Raw genomic sequence first — 19,636 nt, 5'->3', positions numbered from 1 at the left:
TCTGCGGCTTTGTCGCGTCTAGGCTTGGTCTCAGCGGCACTGCTTGTGGCGTGGTTTCTTCTGCCGACTTAGGTTGAGGTGGTGATATCGGCATGCTTACACTGGAGAGGTCATCAATCTCATCCTCTATGATGGGCTCAACATCTTTGAGATTCTCTTGAGCCTCCTTCACCCATTCCTTCACCTTTTCTATGGCCTTTAACTGTCGATTCGGATGCGGGTATTCCCCTACCTTAGCGCTTCCCTTTTCGGCCGTCTTAGGGGCTGATGTCTCTGCGCCTACGTCTGAAACCTTCTTTTCCGCAGGCAGAGTCATAGCACTCTCGGTTTTTAGTGTGACTTTAGCTTCCGATCTCTTCTTTTTCTGCCTGTGGCTTTTCTTCCCTATGGAGGTTGCATCAAGATTGCTGGGTCCTGGCAGAAAGATGCTGGCCTGCTTCGTTTGGGCTCGGGTCATGACCCGCAATGGAATAGGTGTGGCCTCCCCATCGGGGTTTTTGACACCAAACAACCCCAATGGGATAGATGGCAAGTTGGCTGAGCTAAGGATGGCTTCCGCTTTGGGAAATCTATGAAAATATGGGTGACTCCGCACTCTGTGCACCTTTGGTCAGCCTTGTCTCTGTTTTGCTGCTCTCTTTCAGGGCAGCATGATGAGACATGACCGAGGTGACCATTAGTCCAACAAGTGATTGGGTCCTACGGTTGCCCTCCTAGGCCTCTACCTCATCCTCGTCCTAACGCCATCACCGACACGGGTCAATAATCCATGAAGACCGCGTTGCCCTTATTGTCATGTGAGAGGTAAGGGTATATGTAGGTCTCTTCATTGTTCGGCTCCTCCATGTAGTGTACTGGAGCATCGCTCAGTGGGTGGGTCATGTAAGGACCAGGCGGTCTAGGAATGCTTGTAGGATTTATGTCCATTCTAGGGATGGTTGGTTTCATATCGTTAGGCATGGGAAGAGCCAATGGGGCTCCCCTTCTGAAGAATGGTTGTGGCTTGCTAGCTAGATAAGGCTGGCCATAGCGAGTATGGAGGTCTTCTTGGTAATCTACAATGCGCGACATCATGGCCGAACCTACCGTAGTTAGCACAAGGCCGTGACCTAGGGTCTTGACACTCGACCGGCAAGTGGCTTCCGCCACAGTACACGCATTGGACGTGCAAGCGCGTTGGTCGTCTCAACATGTCTTGTAACTTGGCTAATTCCATTTTGACCTCAGCCAAGCCTTGGTCTGTCTCGGTGGCCTTCCCCTTATCTTAGGATGATGGGATTGACTGCTCACTAGAGGCTGGCATTCTCTCTGAGCTCCGTGAGTTGGTCTCCTCTAGATTTGAGCTCCTAGAGCTCCGCTCCTTCAACTGATCATCGACTCTGATGGCTTCCTCAAACACTCTAGCCACCGCGTCCCGCTGCAAGCTTGAATTGCTTGCCAGAGCCTTATACAACTCCTCGTCTCGAATTTCACTGATGAATACAGTCGAAGCTACTTTGTCAGTTGGTCGCTCGCCTAGAGGGATTCTCTTAAAGAGACTCCTCACATGAGTCATGTAGTCGCGGATGTCCTTCTTCTCTTTCTGCTTGACATTCATCAAGCGTACTAGTAGGTTATCGGAGTATCCAGGCTCGGCGAATCTCTTGACAAAGAGATCCTTAAGGTAATTGAAGTTGGCTCGCTCTGCAGCATCTAGGCTCGTATACCACGTCCTACCCTTGTCGCCTAGGCAAAGCTCGAATGCTTGCGAGCGTTGAGTTTGGTTGTTGAGACTGTTGGCTTCGCAGACTTGCTCAAACTGCTCAACAAAGCTGTAGGGGTCGTCATGAGGTTGGTATTTATCAAGTTGCTTGGCAACAATCGGTATTTTGGCCTGGCTCTTTGAGCCTTGGTTTGCCCCTAATCCTGCAAGCAACGACGTCGCTAGTGCAGTGGCACTCTGTTCTATTGCTGTATTATCGAGCAGCTGTTTCATGAGGAGCTCGCTCAACGTCAAGTCTCCCTCCAGTGCTCTCTCATGGTCCGTTCGGTTTTGGCCAGCCAAGTTCAGCACTTGCTGCACCTCATGCAGCTCCATGCTTTGCCTTTGGCTCCTAGCCTGTTTATCTCTATTGTACTCAGCTATTCCCTGCAATGCCTTGCGGGCTAGCCTTATTTCCTCTTCTAGATCTGCAACTATTGTGCTTGCTATCCTGCCATGGTGCTCGTACCAGGCGTGTGCGTCGTAACTGCTCACCAGCTGTGCTGAATAGCATATGGGAATACGTTGAAATCGAGCTCCTCATTAGTTTGATGGTCTGAGCTCTCTTCCGTCATGGTCAAGTTCTTGCGCCCCACTACGCTATCGATTAGGTTGAATGGATTTGATAGATCCTCGTCGTTGGCACTCCCTGCTTGGTCCTATTCTGTGCTTTGATGGTTTGTCTATGTCTTGGGTCCTCTCCTATTGGTGGGTTCCTTGAGTGGTTTATCTGAGTGAGTTCCTTTGGTTATTGAATACAACCCTCAATTTATGGTCACTTAGTGCATGTGTCGCTTCTCGTGCACTCGTGCCCAATCAGGCTTTCAGCTTTCTTATGTGTACTTAAAGTGCAAAATTCAATGTGAGTGCAGCAATCGATCTCTATATGCTTACATCCTCTTGTCTTGTCTCAGGCTTGATAAAATTCGTTGCTCAGGTCTTGGCCGTTCTAGTGGATTCTGGGGTCTGTGCTACTTCTTGCTGTTCACTAGGGGGTCGATCACAGGTCCTACGATTGGATTTCCATTCTCAAAGCGTCAGGTTGCTGGGGAGTGCTCTAGCACTGCCCCCTTATCCCTTGGTCGTGACTCCTACGTCAGGAACTGCCTACAAGGCGTTTGCCATGTTGTCCTGGAGTGGGTTGCGGTTCCAGTCGGTCGTGGGGGTCAATTCTTGGATGTTTTCTTTCTCTTTTTTTTTTGCCTAAGCGTGTGTCCGATTTACCAGTGGTCCGGTTCTAGGAATCGGACCAGGTGGTTCCGAGTTTGAGTTGTCCGATTCTCAGAATCAGACGGGGGTTAAGTGTTCAATTTTCGAAAATCGGACAAGTGGTCCGATCGGACCAGGCATGTGGTCTGATTGCTGACGTGTCCTAACTCATGAGTCCGATTTCCTCGATCAAATGATCTAACTAAGTGTTCGATCGGATGGGGTTGGTCCGAGTGTCTGAGTGGTCTGAGTTCCAAAATCGGACCGGTTGATCCGATTGGACGGTTGTCTGAACGTCCAATTCTCAAAATCGGACGTCTAATTCTGAGAATCGGACACTGAATCGGGTGTCCAATTCCGCCGACCTGAACACACTTTTGATCATAAATTCGTCCAAAATCTCAAGATATCGATTATTATAGGCTACAAGATTCAACAGGAATGATGTTGGAGTGATGGGAAAGATATCTATATACCTGGGGATTGTCGATAGCAATGTCACTCCTTTCACTGATCGATCGAACAGGTCACCCAAGCTCTCTCTCTCTCTCTCTCTCTCTCTCTCTTTCTCTCACTCTCAGCTAGTTGCAAATGAGGATTCCCTTGCCCTTCAAGAACTTATAACCCTATTGGCATTACCCAGATGTCATCGATCACTCTCCTTGCGATTCCTACACATTCAATAGAGCATTTCCTCCATTTTCCACCTATTTTCTCCGATTTTCTCCCCGTTTTACAACAGCAAACCCTATGCCTCTCGTGTGTTATTTCCTATTGTTAACCTACTCTAAATGCAACAAAAATCAGAAGCAAAACACTGAACTAATTTCTCCATATTTTCCAATCATCAAACAACCAAAATATCCCAAAATACTTACCTATTTTGAAGATAAAAAACACCCAAACTTCCTACCTATCTCAAGCTCTGTTTCGGGGATGAATACCCTACTTCGATGCTCGATATGAGGCGCACAAGTGCTTTAGCTTGAATCCGTTGTCCTGGCAACGGAACCAAAATGTGGGAGCTTTCGCTCAACCGCCAAGACCCACGGACCGCTTATTGTTTCAAGCGTTCCAAGCAAGCTCTAATGGCTATCTCTCACCTAGCCGACGCGCCGTCCATCCTACGAGTGTAGTGAGCTTACCTTGATGCTTGATCAAGTACCCTCCTCTCTCTTGCACTCCGGTAGCTCCACGATTCTTGATGCTAGCTCAAGCATCCTCAAGCCTCCTCCATCTCCAAGCTCCATCCTCCATAGCTACACACGCAAGAGAAGAGAAGAGAAGAGAAGAGAAGAAGAAGAAAGGAGATGGTGAAGAGCTTCACCCTCTTGATCCCTCACTCCCACACACACTCACTCCCTCACACTCTCACACTTCCTCTCTCAAGAGCACACACAAGCAAGAAGGAGAGAAGAAGAGAGGAAGAAGAAAACTCTTTTTGCCACATACCAAAAGAATGAGCTTCTCATTCACTTTTAAACTTTATATACAAAGCCCTAAATCCTTTTTGGGCGGCCATCCCCTTTTCCTTTTTTACATGGCCGACTGTAGCCTAGGCCCTTTTTCCCATTTCCCACCATTCTAATTGATCCTATTCCCAACTAATGCATACATTTTGCACAGGAGCGAGCTTGGCGCTCTTTTACAAGGATTCGGGGGCGCTTCCACATTTTAATGGTGTGCCTTTTACTCTGTCGCCTTTTTTTGCTTTCATCCTGCGCCTTTTTTGCTATTTCCTTTTTTCCATTTTTCGCTCCTTTGTGCTGCGGGAAAAACGGTAACAGATCCCATACGTGGTCTAGGAGTAGAAGTCTTTGTGAGTGAACTAATAGTAGAAAGAAACTTTGGCTTAGTAGGCACATGGGAGGGAGAATCATGATTGATGGATTGGGAAGCCTACAAAATATCCCTCTTATTTAATGCAAAATCCCTCCTAATGAAGATATTTTCGATCCTTGAATGGTAAGACTTGAGTTTAGAAGAATATCCTACAAAAATGAGAGGCTAAGATCATGGCACGAGCTCACCTTTTGTGATTTGGTGTGCATGCATCTATAAAAGAGGTATTGATAGCTTTTGACCATATGTGCTCTAGTAATACAACCACAAAGAGCATGGATCATGCTATGTTCATCACACTTTGGTTATTCTGCTCAACCACTCCATTTTGAGAAGGGGACTTGATCAAGGTGAGGCATATAATGCCATGCTCATTTAAGAACTCTATAAATTGATGGGAGATAAACTTACAATCATTGTTACTCCTTGTCCCTATGCGAACACCCATTTGATTAGTAACTACCTAGCCCATGTAGGTGAAAGTTTTATATATTGATAATAACTATTTTAATTGTTACTAAAGTACTTTCTTTGAAGGAATACATCCACATATATTGAGAGTAATCATTTACTATAAGAAAAATATATTATGAGAACTACTTAAGGATGGTTGGACAATTTTCATTAAGATTAAAACAAACCAATCCTAGTATCCCCTTAGCTATATGAGTAGATTACAAAATATTGCAAAATAGGTTACATAGGGATATATAAAACATGCCATGAACGCACGTAATATATAGGATTTATATACCAGTGACAGCCCCGAGGTCGAAATGCCATAAGGGAAGCTCAGAATGCATAAGGGCATGTCATAATGCATAAGGGAATGTCATAATGCATAAGGGAAGGCAACAATGCATAAGGGAAGGGCAGGTTTCAATGCCATAAGGGCATGCCGGAATGTTTAATTGAAAACCATATTATCATAAGTGCAGACCATTATGTTCCAATATTTTTGATTATCTTCTAATTATGTTCCAATCATGACAGAAAATCCAGCAAGCACTTAAGTGTTCTAATCATTGTCTAAGTGGTTTGTTTCTACAAGTTTCTTCTCTAGTGGTTGGGCATGGAGCTTTGGGAATGGTGGCTCCTGAGTTTCATGTTAGACATGAGCACATGGGAGATGGGAAATCCAACAAAAACTACTAAGACATCTACCCCATAGGTATTCACTTGTCTCCACTTTAAAAATTTTGATTTTGAGTCATTAACCCTTTTTTTGTTGGGTAGGCATTTTCAACTTATGTGCTTATGTTTCGAGCTTATTATGGGCAGGAACAACCCCCTAGCACTACGCCAATGTTGTATCCTGAGTGGACATATGCTTTCTTGGTTTGTCTACATTGATTTTGTAGCATTCAAAGTGGGAATCTCTTGCTCTGTAGTTTGCTGATCTTGGATAAGTATGGCAAGAAAGGAAATATTGATTCATCTAAATGAGGGTACAGATCAAAGCCATGTTTTGGGATTTGTATTTCTCAAAGAAGGAGGAACCTATAAAGATTTACGAGAGGAGATTGTCCTTGATAGTCTCATCTCAAATGACTTTGTCTTTTTGGGAGGTTCTAGAATGCTTCCTGTTGGAGCAAAGAAAGAGGAGAGGTGGACAGTTGATGTAGAAGAGGTCACCACTCAATTGAGAGAGGAGAGTGAGTCACCATGCAAGCGTCAAAGAGTGAATTTAGAGGGGGCTAGCAATGAGCCGAAGCCATCCATGGAAGCTAGAGCTAGTGATCTTCATGTATCTAGCAATGGGATGGAGTTGACAAGGGATGATGTGAGTGTTGTCCAAGATGCTCCAAAAAATAGACTCAAAAGTCTTCTTGCCATATCATCTAAGATAAAAAGGTGGGAGAGGGATATCAAGAATGCTAAGGAAAAGCTAAAATCCATAGGTCGACATGATAGGTTTGAGCTTATGTCTAAGAATAAGGAAGGGGAAGCTTTGTCTCAAATTTGGTGTGAGGAGTGTGAATGCTCTTATGGTCAAGGAGGGCATGATACTTTATACAATTTCACACACTCGCATATCAAGTCATTATCTCATTTACGAGCTATTGGCTTGGATAAGAAAGGGAAGCAAAGGCATGACATGCTTGGAGTCACACCATCATTGGAGGAGATAAATACACAAAATAAACAAAAAATAGATGAAGCAGTGTTTGAGATTTCTTCTTTTGGAAGTGAGAATGATCTAGAATTTTAACTTGTTCCTAAAACTATCAGAGACTACACTACCTTGTCAAAGATTTTCATAAGGTGTCCATTGGATGATAAGTGGCTACCATTGTTCCCAAAGACATGTTCTTTGAGAATGTGCCTGATAGAGCACATGAAGTCAAAGCTTCATGTGAAAGCCACTACTAAAGGAGATGCTTCCAATGCATCAGGTTCTAAGTTGCCACAAAGACCTTTAGGTATACAACTTTAACAAGTCTTGGTATTTTTTGGCATTATGGATTTGTTTTTGTCTTTCTTTTAATAATCATTATTCTATGAAGAGAACAATAGAATTTATGTACTGTGCAGAGGAGAGTTTTCTTGCTACTCTTTGTTGGGGATTTTGGCAAGGATAATATAAGTTTAGAAACCACATGATCAATGTAAAGTGTTTCTTGGATGATAGTAGATGAGGTGTGCATTGGACTTGTGAGCCAAGCACAAAGGCAGTGATTTTATTGGGAACATAGCTTGTTGAGATCAATGGCACATTTCGTCATAATGATTGCAAGCAGGTAAGTTTGGAGGGATTTCCCTTCTCCAATCTCCAGTGCTCATCATGTGCATCCATTCCCAAGGAGAGAGACTTTTTCATGCGTGTGTATCAAGACATGCACTCTAGAGGGGAAAGAGGATTAAGAGACACTGGAGGTGGTAGAAGATTGGATTACTTGACTCATTCTAAGATATTGAGAATTTCTAGGACTAAAAACATAATGGTTCAATGACTCAAAAAAGAAATATAGTTCACAAGGACAAAGGTTGCTACTTTGAGTGTAAAGGTGAGGAGTCTTCAAGAAGTGTTTCTGAAGCCTTGGTACGAGGAGATGTAAAGAAGTTTTGCACTGATATTGTGAATGCACATAAGCATGGCTTATTTGAGGGGAAGAAAGCTTTGTGGGACTTTTTCATTGACATCTCTCAAAACATACGAAGAGTGGGTCAAGGAAATAGATATTCTGATACAACAAAAAATCTCTTTGAAGCTGTCAAGATTTGGGGAGGTACAAGATTGCATAACTTTCTCTCCATGAATCACATCTTTCAACTACATCTAGGGCTATGAGAAAAGCTCTTTGTTATAGGACTGGATTGAGAGAGGATGTATTCAAGCATGTGGCAGAAACATATAAGCATCATATGTTGAAAAATGGGCTTTCCATGGGAAGTGTACCTGTCATTGTTGCTGAAGATGAGAGTATGATCAAGAGGATGGTGAGGTGGATAGCAAGAGATGACCAACTTGATGGTTTTTGTGGAAAGAAGATAGATCACACATGCATTTCAAATTTCGTAGTACTTGTTGTGTTGAGATATCGAGCTCCACTCGTGATATGCCAGGGTGACCGTTGTGCATTTATGTCACCGATTTGTTAGCTGTAGATGCGGTTGGTACATCGCCCATGAATAATAGCTAGATGACAGCTATCCTTATCTACTATAGTTCGTGGCTCAGTTAATATGCCACCTTAGTTAGTTGAGTTTGGTTTGAGACCCATATATAGGGTTCTTCTATTTCTATGTACTAGAGTTATTTTGGCTTACACAACTGTACCTCCACCTTTGTGTGTATTTCCCCATTGTGCAAGCAAGAAAGATACAAGTGAAACTCCTTCCTTCTCTCCCACAATCTTGACATGGTATCAGAGCCTTGTTCGTGGTAAGGAGCTCAAGAAATCAAGCCAAGTTCGTGGTGTTCTAGTAAGAGGACCAGTGTTGCTTTCATTTTTCTGTTTTGGGAGCAAGTCTTTGCAGTAGCAGGTAGCATAGCCAGAAAGTGCAAGAGTGCATTGTCTCAGGTTGAGACGCCCTTTGCGGTGAAGCAAGAGGGCAGTATTTAAGGCTTTAGCCCTTGGTGACTCTGTTTTTTTGATTTGAGGCCATTTCGGGGTTTGTTTTGGAGGCGGAAGTTTTCTGCACGCACTCAGGAAAAGGCCCTATTTTATGCTATGCGACCATTGTTCTACAGGTCGGTGAAAAGTTACTGTAGAAATTGCATCGTATGCCTCTCCGCAGAAACATTGGGAGTTATAGAATCATCCTTGTTGCCTGTTGATGCAAAATCGTCACTAGGAAGTGACTGTGTGGTCAAATACCACTTTTGTCAGGTTTGCAGATTTGCCCTTGTGAGGCTGAAGCTGTGTTCTTTGCAGTGACAGAATTTTTTGCAGTGTTCTGTAATGGCATCTGATTCTCTTTCACAGATTGTCACTGAAAAGCTTGACAAGAACAACTTCCAAGCATGGAAGTTCAGAATGACGAATTTCCTTATGGGAAAAGGATATTGGGAATTCGTTGCAGGAAATGAAGAAGAACGAGTTCTTCCCGATGTTCCCAATCAATAGCAAATGCAGGCATTTAAAGCATGGCATGAGAGAGCCAGGAAAGTTATGTACTGGCTGTCTATCAACATTTCAGACTCTATGATTGTGCATATTCAAGATGCAAGTACGCCAAAGGAGGCATGGGATACTTTGTCAAAAATGTATAGCACAAATACGCAAGCCAGGAAAATGCAGCTCAAGCAAGAGTTGCATAATGTGCAAAGAGAAAGTATGAGCATCATTGACTACCACATGAAGATGAAGAAGATTGCAGATGCACTTGCTTCCATTGGGTCTCCAGTGGAAGATGATGATTTAGTTTCTGTGACCTTGAATGGTCTAGGAAAGGATTATGCACAGTTTCGGACATCCATTTCAGTTCAGAAAGATTTCCTGATTTTGAGGAGTTGATTGCTCTTCTAATTTCTGAGGAGCATAGAAATGGTGGTGCATCTTCTTCAGGAGGAACGTCAAAAGAAGCTGTCTTCTACTCAAATGCTGGAAGAGGTAGAGGCAGAGGTAGAGGAGGCCGATCTGGAGGCTGTGGTAGAAATCAGAATATGCAGCAAACTCAAGAAAAGCAGTCCTATGGAGGAGGACATGGTAACTCTAGAGGCAGGGGGAGCCAAAGAGGTCGTGGTGGATGGCAAAGAGGCCAAAATGCAAACAATAATGTTGAATGCTACTACTGTGGTAAAATGGGTCATATGGCTAAATACTGCTACAAAAAGCAGAATGACATCATGAATGGAAAATTGCAACAACGGAATTATGCATCTTCTAGTAGACAGGGTGATGACAGAAATGAGCATTTGTTTATGGTGCAGCACATGAACAATTCTATGACAAGTGCAGAAGAAAGCAACGATGTATGGTATGTTGACTCAGGTGCATCAAACCACATGACAGGTCATGCAGAATGGATGGAGGATGCAAGGAAAATGGAAAAACCAGGATTTGTGGAGATTGGTGATGATACTGCACATCGTATTGTGCAGATTGGAAAAATTACTTTGTCTATGCAGGATGGGAAAAAGAAATACCTGTCCGATGTTTTTCATGTCCTGAATATCACCAAGAATCTGGTTTCTGTTGGTCAAATGGTTGAGTAGGGCTTGCAGGTCAGATTTAATCCTCATGGATGCTTTGTTGAGGATATGAAAAATAAAGGTCGCTTGATAGCAAAAGGAAAGAAGAAGGGCAGAATGTTTACATTGGATGCAGACATGCCTGAATTGAGTGCAGCAATGTTTGCACATGGGATCGGTGTAGTTGTAGATATTGATATCTGGCATAAACACATTGGTCATGTTAATGTACAACGACTTAAATCAATGCAGGCCCAAAATATTATTGCAGGATTGCCTAAATTCAAGATTGCAAAAATGCATAAGGTATGTGAAGCCTGTCAGTTTGAAAAAGAGGCAAGGAAACCATTTCCTAGACATGTTCAAGAGAGTAAGAAGCCATTGGAATTAATCCACTCTGATGTGTGGACTACTAAAGCTGCATCTCTTGGAGGCTGTCATTATTTTGTCACTTTTATTGATGACTATAGTAGAAAAGTTTGGGTGTATTTTATCAAAAAGAAAAGTGAAGTGTTTGGGCATTTCAAAACTCTTAAAGCTATGGTTGAAAAAGAAACAGGCCTGCAAATAAAATGCCTAAGGTCAGATGGAGGGGGAGAGTACCTCTCAAATGAGTTTGCAAGGTTCTTGCAGGAGCATGGCATAGAGCAGCAATATTCATGCAGTCATACCCCACAAAAAAATAGAATTGCAGAAAGGAAAAACATGCATATTGGAGAGGTATCTCGTGCCATGCTCAACGAAAAAGACTTGCCAGATTTTTATTGGGCTGAAGCAGTTGCTACAGCAGTCTACATAATGAACATGACTCCCACTGCAGCAATACATGGGATGACTCCAGAGAAGAGGTATACTGGTAGGAAACCAGATATTTCTCATTTGAAGATTTTTGGTTGCATTGCCTACGTTCATGTGCCAGATGAGTTGAGATCCAAGTTGGATCCAAAAGCTGAGAAGTGCATCTTTATTGGTTACTCTCTGCAACAGAAGGGGTATAGATGCTATAACCCTTCTACTCGTAAGTTTACAGTGAGCAGAGATGTTGCCTTTGATGAGATGAGTAGTTGGTATAAACCAGTAAATGTGATTGATGATATAGATGCACAAAATGGTAATGCTGCACAGAATTCACAGTAGCAGTCACAAAATATTAGTGGACCTGGAGTGTCCTCTAGCAGTGGTTCACATTCTTTGCCATGGACAGGCAGATTGAGATCAGGAGAATCTTCTCAAAGCAATGCAGATACTGGTATGCAGGTATCACGAAAAGGAAAAGAGAAGGTAGATCAGTCCATGTTTGATGTGAATGCAGGTCACTCTTATGTGGATGGTGAATCCAGTGGCACAGAATAGAGCATTGATGATGAGTTGGGTATTCCTTCTATTGTTACACTTGGAGTAAGGAAGACCAGGGATGTTTTGAGAGCACCTGGGAGTGAACCTACTTTGCGCAGGGCCTGTGGATAGGCTGAAATATGATGGATTTACAGCCATTCACTATGCATATATGGTCAAAATTATATAGGAACCAGAACCCACTTCTTTTGAGCAAGCCATGGGAAAAGAAAAATGGGAGAAAGCCATGGATGAAGAAGTGGATGCCTTGGAAGCAAATGCTACATGGGAATTGGTACCTTTGCCTAAAGAAAAGCATGCAATTGGCTGTAAGTGGGTTTATAAGGTGAAGCACAATGCAAATGGTTCTGTGAACAGATATAAGGCAAGATTAGTAGTCAAGGGGTATGCACAAACATATGGCATTGATTATGAAGAAACATTCAGTCCGGTTACAAGGATGGCAATCGTAAGAGCAGTCATTGCTATGGCTGCATCAAAGGGATGGTCTTTACATCAGATGGATGTAAAGAATGCCTTCTTGCATGGTGATTTGCAATAAGAGGTATATATGGAGTAGCCACCAAGTTATGTGCATGCTGTTCATCCTGAGTTTGTTTGTAGGTTGAAGAAAGCCTTGTATGGCTTGAAGCAAGCACCTAGAGCATGGTCTGACAAGATAGGACAGTATCTTGTCACTATTTGCTTTCAGATTTCCAAGGCAGATTTCTCACTTTATGTGAGTAAAACAGAGAAAGGTATTATGCTGCTTGTCATTTATGTTGATGATTTGATTATGACAGGTGACAGTGATGAAGATATCCTTCATGTGAAAATGCTATTGAAGTAGAAGTTTGAGATGAAGGATTTGGGAGAGCTGTGTTATTTCTTGGGCATTGAGGTGATTAGATCACCAAGTGGGATACAGCCCTTGGAGAGGCAGTATGGATTGGACATGCTGTCCAAATATGGGATGACAGGCTGTAAGCCTATTTCAGTTCCTTTGGAGCAGAATGTGAAGCTGAGCGCAGATGCAGGTGAGCTTGTGGAAGACCCTACTATGTATAGACGCATAGTAGGAAGTTTGATTTATATGACTATTACCATGCCAGATTTGAGCTATGCTGTTGGATTGGTAAGCCAGTTTATGCAGGCTCCAAGGAAACCGCATTTGGATGCGGCTAGACGCATACTTAGGTATGTGAAGTCCACATTGCAGTATGGACTATTTTATGAGACTGGGGTTCAGATACAGTTGCATGGATACACTGATGCTGATTGGGCTGGTAGTATTTCTGATAGACGATCTACCAGTGGATATGTGTTCTCTTTTGGGAGTGCGGCAGTCACTTGGAGCAGCAAGAAACAGCCTACAGTTGCCTTGTCGAGCACAGAGGCTGAGTAGTACAGGGGCGCAGCAATGGCTGCATGTGAGGTAGCTTGGTTGCATAAGCTACTTTATGAAATGCATCAGCCTACAAATGGGCCAGTTGTCATTTATTGTGACAAGATGAGTAGTATACACTTGGAAAATAACCCAGTCTATCATGCTAGAACAAAGCACATTGAGGTGCATTATCACTATGTGCGGGAGAGGGTTTTACTAGGTCTTATTGATCTAGTTTATGTTAGCACAAAGGATTAGGTAGCTGACATATTCACGAAGGCATTGGGCGCAAAGAAGCTGCGTAAGTTTAGAGACCTGCTTGGTGTGCAAGAATTGGGGTTGAGCTCGAGGGGGAGTGTTGAGATATCGAGCTCCACTCGTGATATGCCAGGGTGACCGTTGTGCATTTATATCACCAACTTGTTAGTTGTAGATGCGGTTGGTACACCGCCCATGAATAATAGCTAGATGACAGCTATCCTTATCTAGTCTAGTTTGTGGCTCAGCTAGTATGCCACCTTAGTTAGTTGAGTTTGGTTTGAGACCCATATATAGGGTTCTTCTATTTCTATGTACTAGAGTTCTTTTGGCTTACACAACTAAGAAGAGGAAAACTGTTTTCAACCTCCACCTTTGTGTGTATTTCCCCATTGTGCAAGCAAGAAAGCTACAAGTGAGACTCCTTCCTTCTCTCCCACAATCTTGACATGTTGGAGATGGTGAAAATGGTTATCATAGAATTGTTGATGCATTTGAGTATAATGTGATTGCCCACTATGCAAGAGTCTTGATTGCAAATCCTCTTGCTGAATGCTTGCCAAAGTTAGTTCTTCTTATACAACTAACTTGTAATTGGTTTGACTCTATGTCCATCAAGGAGCAATGGAAAGAAGTCAATTTGCATTGGAATATGTCTGTGAAGGATGTAATTGGACCAATACTTGGTCATGCTTCTAATGGAGATTCAAGGTAAAGAAAGTTTATGGTTGAAGATTATAGCTCTCTTATAGGTGTTCGATACTCGATTCCTTGGAAAAGTTGGCCATTCATAGCTTCTATGGAAGATGATGGAAGCATCATTGGATTACATGACCAAGATTATATACATAAGGGAAAGAAGACGATTAATCCTCCAGATAATGCATCTAAAAGATTAGTGCTTGGTAATGATCTTGTCACCTTGAATCATGTAGCCTTGGTATATCAAAGTTTCAAGTTTGATGATCATGGTTTGTAAGAAGGAGATATAGAGAGAAAAGATATACAAAATTGGAGATCAGCACAAAGGATAGCCGGACGTAAAGTTCAAAATTGTTTAGAGCTCTTGCAGATGGGATCCAATCATCGTCAAGAGCAAACACTTGGTATAAAGGTGTATCTCTCAATTGTGGTAGCATACATTGATATTTTTCTATTTCCTACACTCAACTTATATGAGCGTGTGAAAGCTGTCGGAATGGTATCCTTCTTTTTTAGGTATAGAATTCATGTTATCTATTGAACATATATAAATAATTAACCGATATTGTATGTTCATGTTGTTGCTATGGTAGCACCATTATGTATTATTAATCAGTTGATTTATGATGTTTTATTAGGATTTGGCACATGTGGATCACCAAGCATGATGTATATACACTCAAGCAGAACTTCATTAGTAGAGAAACTTTCATGGACATATGATTGTCATGTCACTTTGTGGTTCTTCTCATAAAGATATTCATAGACAAATATAGTCACTTTGCAGTTCCTTTATCTTCTATGGAATTTGATGCTTGTGAGAATTTCTTTAGTAAAGTAGGTGGAATGGTTAGCAATGAGAGGTGTTATGATGGTTGTGACTTGTTGAGTAGTGCAAGAGCATTGAATAGAATTTCAAAGTTTCAAGTAGGTTCAAATCTAAGTTTTCTGGCAGCTCACTAAAAGTAAGAAAACATATGGGTTGATATGAATCATATGCTTGGTATTCCTTTGGCAAATTTAAATGACTACACGATTGTGATTACTAATGAGCAAATTGTATATGCATTAAAGGAGGGTTTAGCAGAAGCAAATGTCATGTGTCATGAGCTTGGTATGGAAGGTGAAGCTTCATGGGGTGCCTCATGGGAAGAAAAAGATATCTTAGAGCATCTTGAAAACAATGCACATGACAATCTTGAAGAAGAAGAAGAAGTTTCATTGGATGATTTTGTTGGAGATGTAATCATGGATACAATATTGGATGTTGATGAAGAGGATACAATTGCACAAAGTGAGCTTCACCATGTCATGGATTCTATAGTTGACAATGAGGAGAATATGGTGAGTCAAATATCATCTTTTGTGGAAGTTGATGGGAAGACTTTGTGCAAGAGCACACTTGTGAGCCAATTGAATGGAAATGCAAACTTATCAAAGGATAGATTAACAAGGGTAAATAGTGGAGTATTGAGGGGGAAGTACTTTTAAACACATACATGTGATGCTTGTGTTGTTGCTACTCTTTGCTAAGTTCACTCATTCATGTGTACTGTAATTTGTGACTACTAACTAGATGTTAGTATCAAGAATTTCAAGGTGCTTGGTAAGAACCCAAGTTTTTCTTAGAGCAAAAAAATTAAATCTTTAATTTTTGTTTGATTTTTTTTCTTGATTTGTATTAATCATAGTGTGGGAGGGGGGGAGTTGGCAGTCTCCCATGGTTTTGGCAGAGAGATTCAACTCCCCTTCTTCCAAAGAGAGCTTGGTGTCCGCTTCGTGTAGCCACTTTAAGTATAAAGGGGTTTGATTCCCCTACTCTCTCTCCTCATGTGGTAAGGGGGCATAGGCACTCAAAAACATTGCGACACATACTTCGATGATGGTATCCGAGTGGCACTACATAAATCACTTTGTGATATGACCATTTTGATACTTTTAATTGATTAGGATAATTCCAACTTTTAAAAAGAAAGTTAGTATATGTTCTATGAAGACTTGCATTTAAGAAAGGGGATACATAAAAAGTCATACATGTATATATATTATAAGTTTAAATAAGGGGATATATTAGTCTTACAAGCCTCATAAATAGGGGTTTTTTTTAGAAGTCCTTGCACGCAGGTGACATGTCTTCTTTACTATGAGTGAACCCCCTATGTGTGCGACCAACTATTTTCCCCATTCTAACCCCATGTATATCCCATCTATTCCACTCTTTACACTCAATTAGAGAGTTCCCAAGAGGCGAAAGGTGCGACATAGGAGGGTTGTCCATGGACTTGGAGACAATTCATCAAGAGTACAAAATTGGAGGTCATCCATGAATAGTAAGCCATGTTGGTCACCCTAGGTTGCAACACTCAAAAGCTACTAGCCAAGAATAATGTTGAGTTTAGGGACACCACCTATTTCAAGGTTGAGGCCTAGATCTTCTTAGGGGGTAGCCTCAAATACCTAGGCAACCCCAACCTCATCCATGCTAATATATCCTCACCATCTGAGCTTGCCCTTCTCATGAACATCATGGAAGGCAGATGATGGGTGACCCATCAAGTGAGGTGAGCACCCAATCTACCTCAATAGCCAATTCAACCCCCTCAACTTGTTAGATCATCCCAATATCTTTAGTGAGGTGTAGGTGAAGGAGATGAAGAATGGATAGCCAGTCATGTTCTCTATGTTTGGCTTCCTCATGGAGGCCAGCTAATCTGTGAGGGGGTGCATATTCTTTCTCATTGGACCATCTATATCTTGATGATAAAGGTAAACACAATGTGTTACAAAAAGAGGTGGAGAGAGAGTTGTAATCTATGAATTTTAACCCCAACAAGAGGTCATACAAAAAGATGAAATGGAGTGAAGGAAAAAGCAAAGACAATAATAGAAAAATGAGATATGTAGGAAACTATTATAAGATATTAAAAGGGATAGATTTAATTGTCATATAAGAGGTCATAGCAAGATTGTGAGGTGTTTGCCAATCTCAATCCAAGGTGCACCTTTTAGTAGTACATCAGTAGGTTTTCCAAAATGACACCACTCCGCACTCCCTTGGAGTATCACAGGGTTTGTCACTTAGGCTCTACTGAGTCTACATCGCAATGGAAGAGTTTCAGCCAAACCCACTAGGATCGACTTGAATTTTTGGGTTTCTAAAATCAGACGGGTCTCCTAATAGCTAGCTAGCATCAGTAATTTCAAGTTTTCAATTCCTATAGGATTACTCGAACTGAAGCGAACTTGCCATTACTCTTGGTTTAAAGAGAATGAAAGACAAAGGGGAGTGCGCTACATCAACCCTCCTGCCCATAAGACAAAATTCCATTCCGATCCCCTAAAACAATGCAAGTCGGTTCTACCTAACAACTAGTTGGTCAATTTATTGTCTTCCTATTTCTATCGCCGGTTTAGAAAAGCTCCCAGCTAATTGGGACCACCCTACCATTGGACGGACCTGTAGAGAATCACGCCCACCTACTTTCCTTTGATGACGATATCATCTTTAGTTTTTAATTACCTGCAGCACATTTATTGAAACATATACAATCAGCTTCCTTAATTAGTCAGTTAAATCACAAGCTCCTTCACGTAATTTCTTTCATGGACACACATGCAATTCAAACAACCCTTGAATAAAAAATAATTTTCGTTATTATATTGGAAGTTTATTACAATTTCTATCTTTTTGATCCTACAGAAGATAATATAGAAAATTCCACGAGGGTATTCTATCCACCAAGATATCTCCCTTGTAACTAGGGTTCCAGGATCCCATCCTGGGTTGCGAAGGGACTGGTCAGATTCTACGAGTAATGCAGAATTTACGACCATAGACCCCCATGGCATCCATATTTCCTACTGCTTGATACTATCCCTACGAATAGACCTTTCTGCTACTACGAAGCCAGTCTAAGCCTCTTTAAAGTGATAATCATGACCCCCTTGGAGTAGGGTCTCCCAGTTATCTTGGGGGTAGCCTAGCACGATCTTTCCTTTTCTCTTGTTTATCAATATTTTTAATCAAAGTTCTAGATTCTAGCAAACACAAGCAATCCTTTTAAAAATGACAATCACACCATCGTGTAGTTCACAGCTTCACATAGCCAAGGTAGGTCATTAACCCAAGGTAACCATACATTCTAATGAGAATTATTCTTCCCATAAAGAAGTGTTGAGTACAAATCTTTCAATGTTGTTAAGCAAGACACAAATTTCCCATTTAGGGCTAACTTACCCAACATAAGAGAATTTCCTTTAGTTAGTACTTAGAAAAATATTGCGACAATAATTTAACAAGATGATTTACAAGATTCTTTAAATAGAATTTCACTTTTTAAGTGTCAATCAACTCCTAACCATTGTCGTGTTTGGCAATAAATATATTGAGTTATTTTACTAATATCGAGTGCGCATAATGTCCTTTACTCATTTCATGCAATAACCTCCTGCAACTATTTCCATCATGATTCTACAAGTTATAATATTAATCTATCTACAAATCATAGGTAGCAGTTAACCATTTGTGCATGTGTTAATATGCTCTCTAGATGAAATTGACATCTTGTGTAAGTGTAAATGCAAAAGCTAACATTTTATATACTAAATTAAAAAAAAACCTTATTATTTTATGTGGTGATATGAAAATAATAGCCTATTTGTGAGTTGCGAACAACCTGGTTTGGCACGATGTCATTGGGAGTTTCGACTTTGCTTGTGCTTGCATTCACCACACCCGATGTTCCATTGGTGGTGGCAGTTCCAGCAACCTTAGACATTCCTGTATCTCTGGCAATCCTCATTCTTTAACCATTTGTGGTGGATTTCATGGTCTTTCTGCCTCGTTGCTTTGGAGCCATCATTTGCGAGCACATTCAAGAGACAGAGAAGGTGGAATGAATTTGGGATGGGAGAGCATGAGAGCAACTTGTCGAGTTTGTAGAAACACGAGATCTAGAGCATGGCAACTATGGTGGCTCATAGACCTTGACTTGACACATGAAGACATTGACATGATAAAGACCAAGAACCTTGACTCAAGAGAAAATGACAATAATCAAGTATGCTATACTGAGGAGCAACATGACAATGACATTGCATTCATCTCATATAGAAATGACAAGCAAGTACAATGTTTTATAGGAAAGTCTAGGTGGCACACCCTCCTATTATGCTTATGGGATTCTTGTCATGAGCCCTCACTACTCCATCTAAAGAGATTGAAGTAGGTGTGATTGCAAATATCTCAACACCCCTCCTCAATTACAACCAGAAGGACAAAGCATGTAGAGGCTTTAGTGAAAGCAACACTTGCAAAGTATGGCCACACCATAAACATGGCAAACATCAGAGGCTATCGCAAAAAAGGATAAGTGTGAGTACCATAAACATGATGGACATCCAGAAGCTGTAACAGGGGCCTCACAAAGTGTACAGAGGCTGTAGTATAGGGCTACATGAGGAGGTTACAAGCTTATGTCCAAAGCATTAGGGCTAGACAATACAAGGCTAAAAACGTCTATCA

General features: G+C 41.5%; 1 pseudogene; it reads left to right on the top strand.

Moving 5' to 3' along the window:
* The first annotated feature begins 6,203 nt into the window (after positions 1-6,203).
* LOC148014980 (uncharacterized) lies at positions 6,204-14,125 on the top strand (annotated as a pseudogene).
* Positions 14,126-19,636: the final 5,511 nt, after the last annotated feature.

The sequence above is a fragment of the Lygodium microphyllum genome, chromosome 24 (genome assembly GCF_053477565.2).
Source record: "Lygodium microphyllum isolate KBCC chromosome 24, Lygodium_microphyllum_v1.1.10, whole genome shotgun sequence".
NCBI lineage: Eukaryota > Viridiplantae > Streptophyta > Polypodiopsida > Schizaeales > Lygodiaceae > Lygodium > Lygodium microphyllum.
The sequence above is the reverse complement of the archived record's forward strand: the minus strand, read 5'-3'. Positions and strand labels throughout refer to the sequence as shown.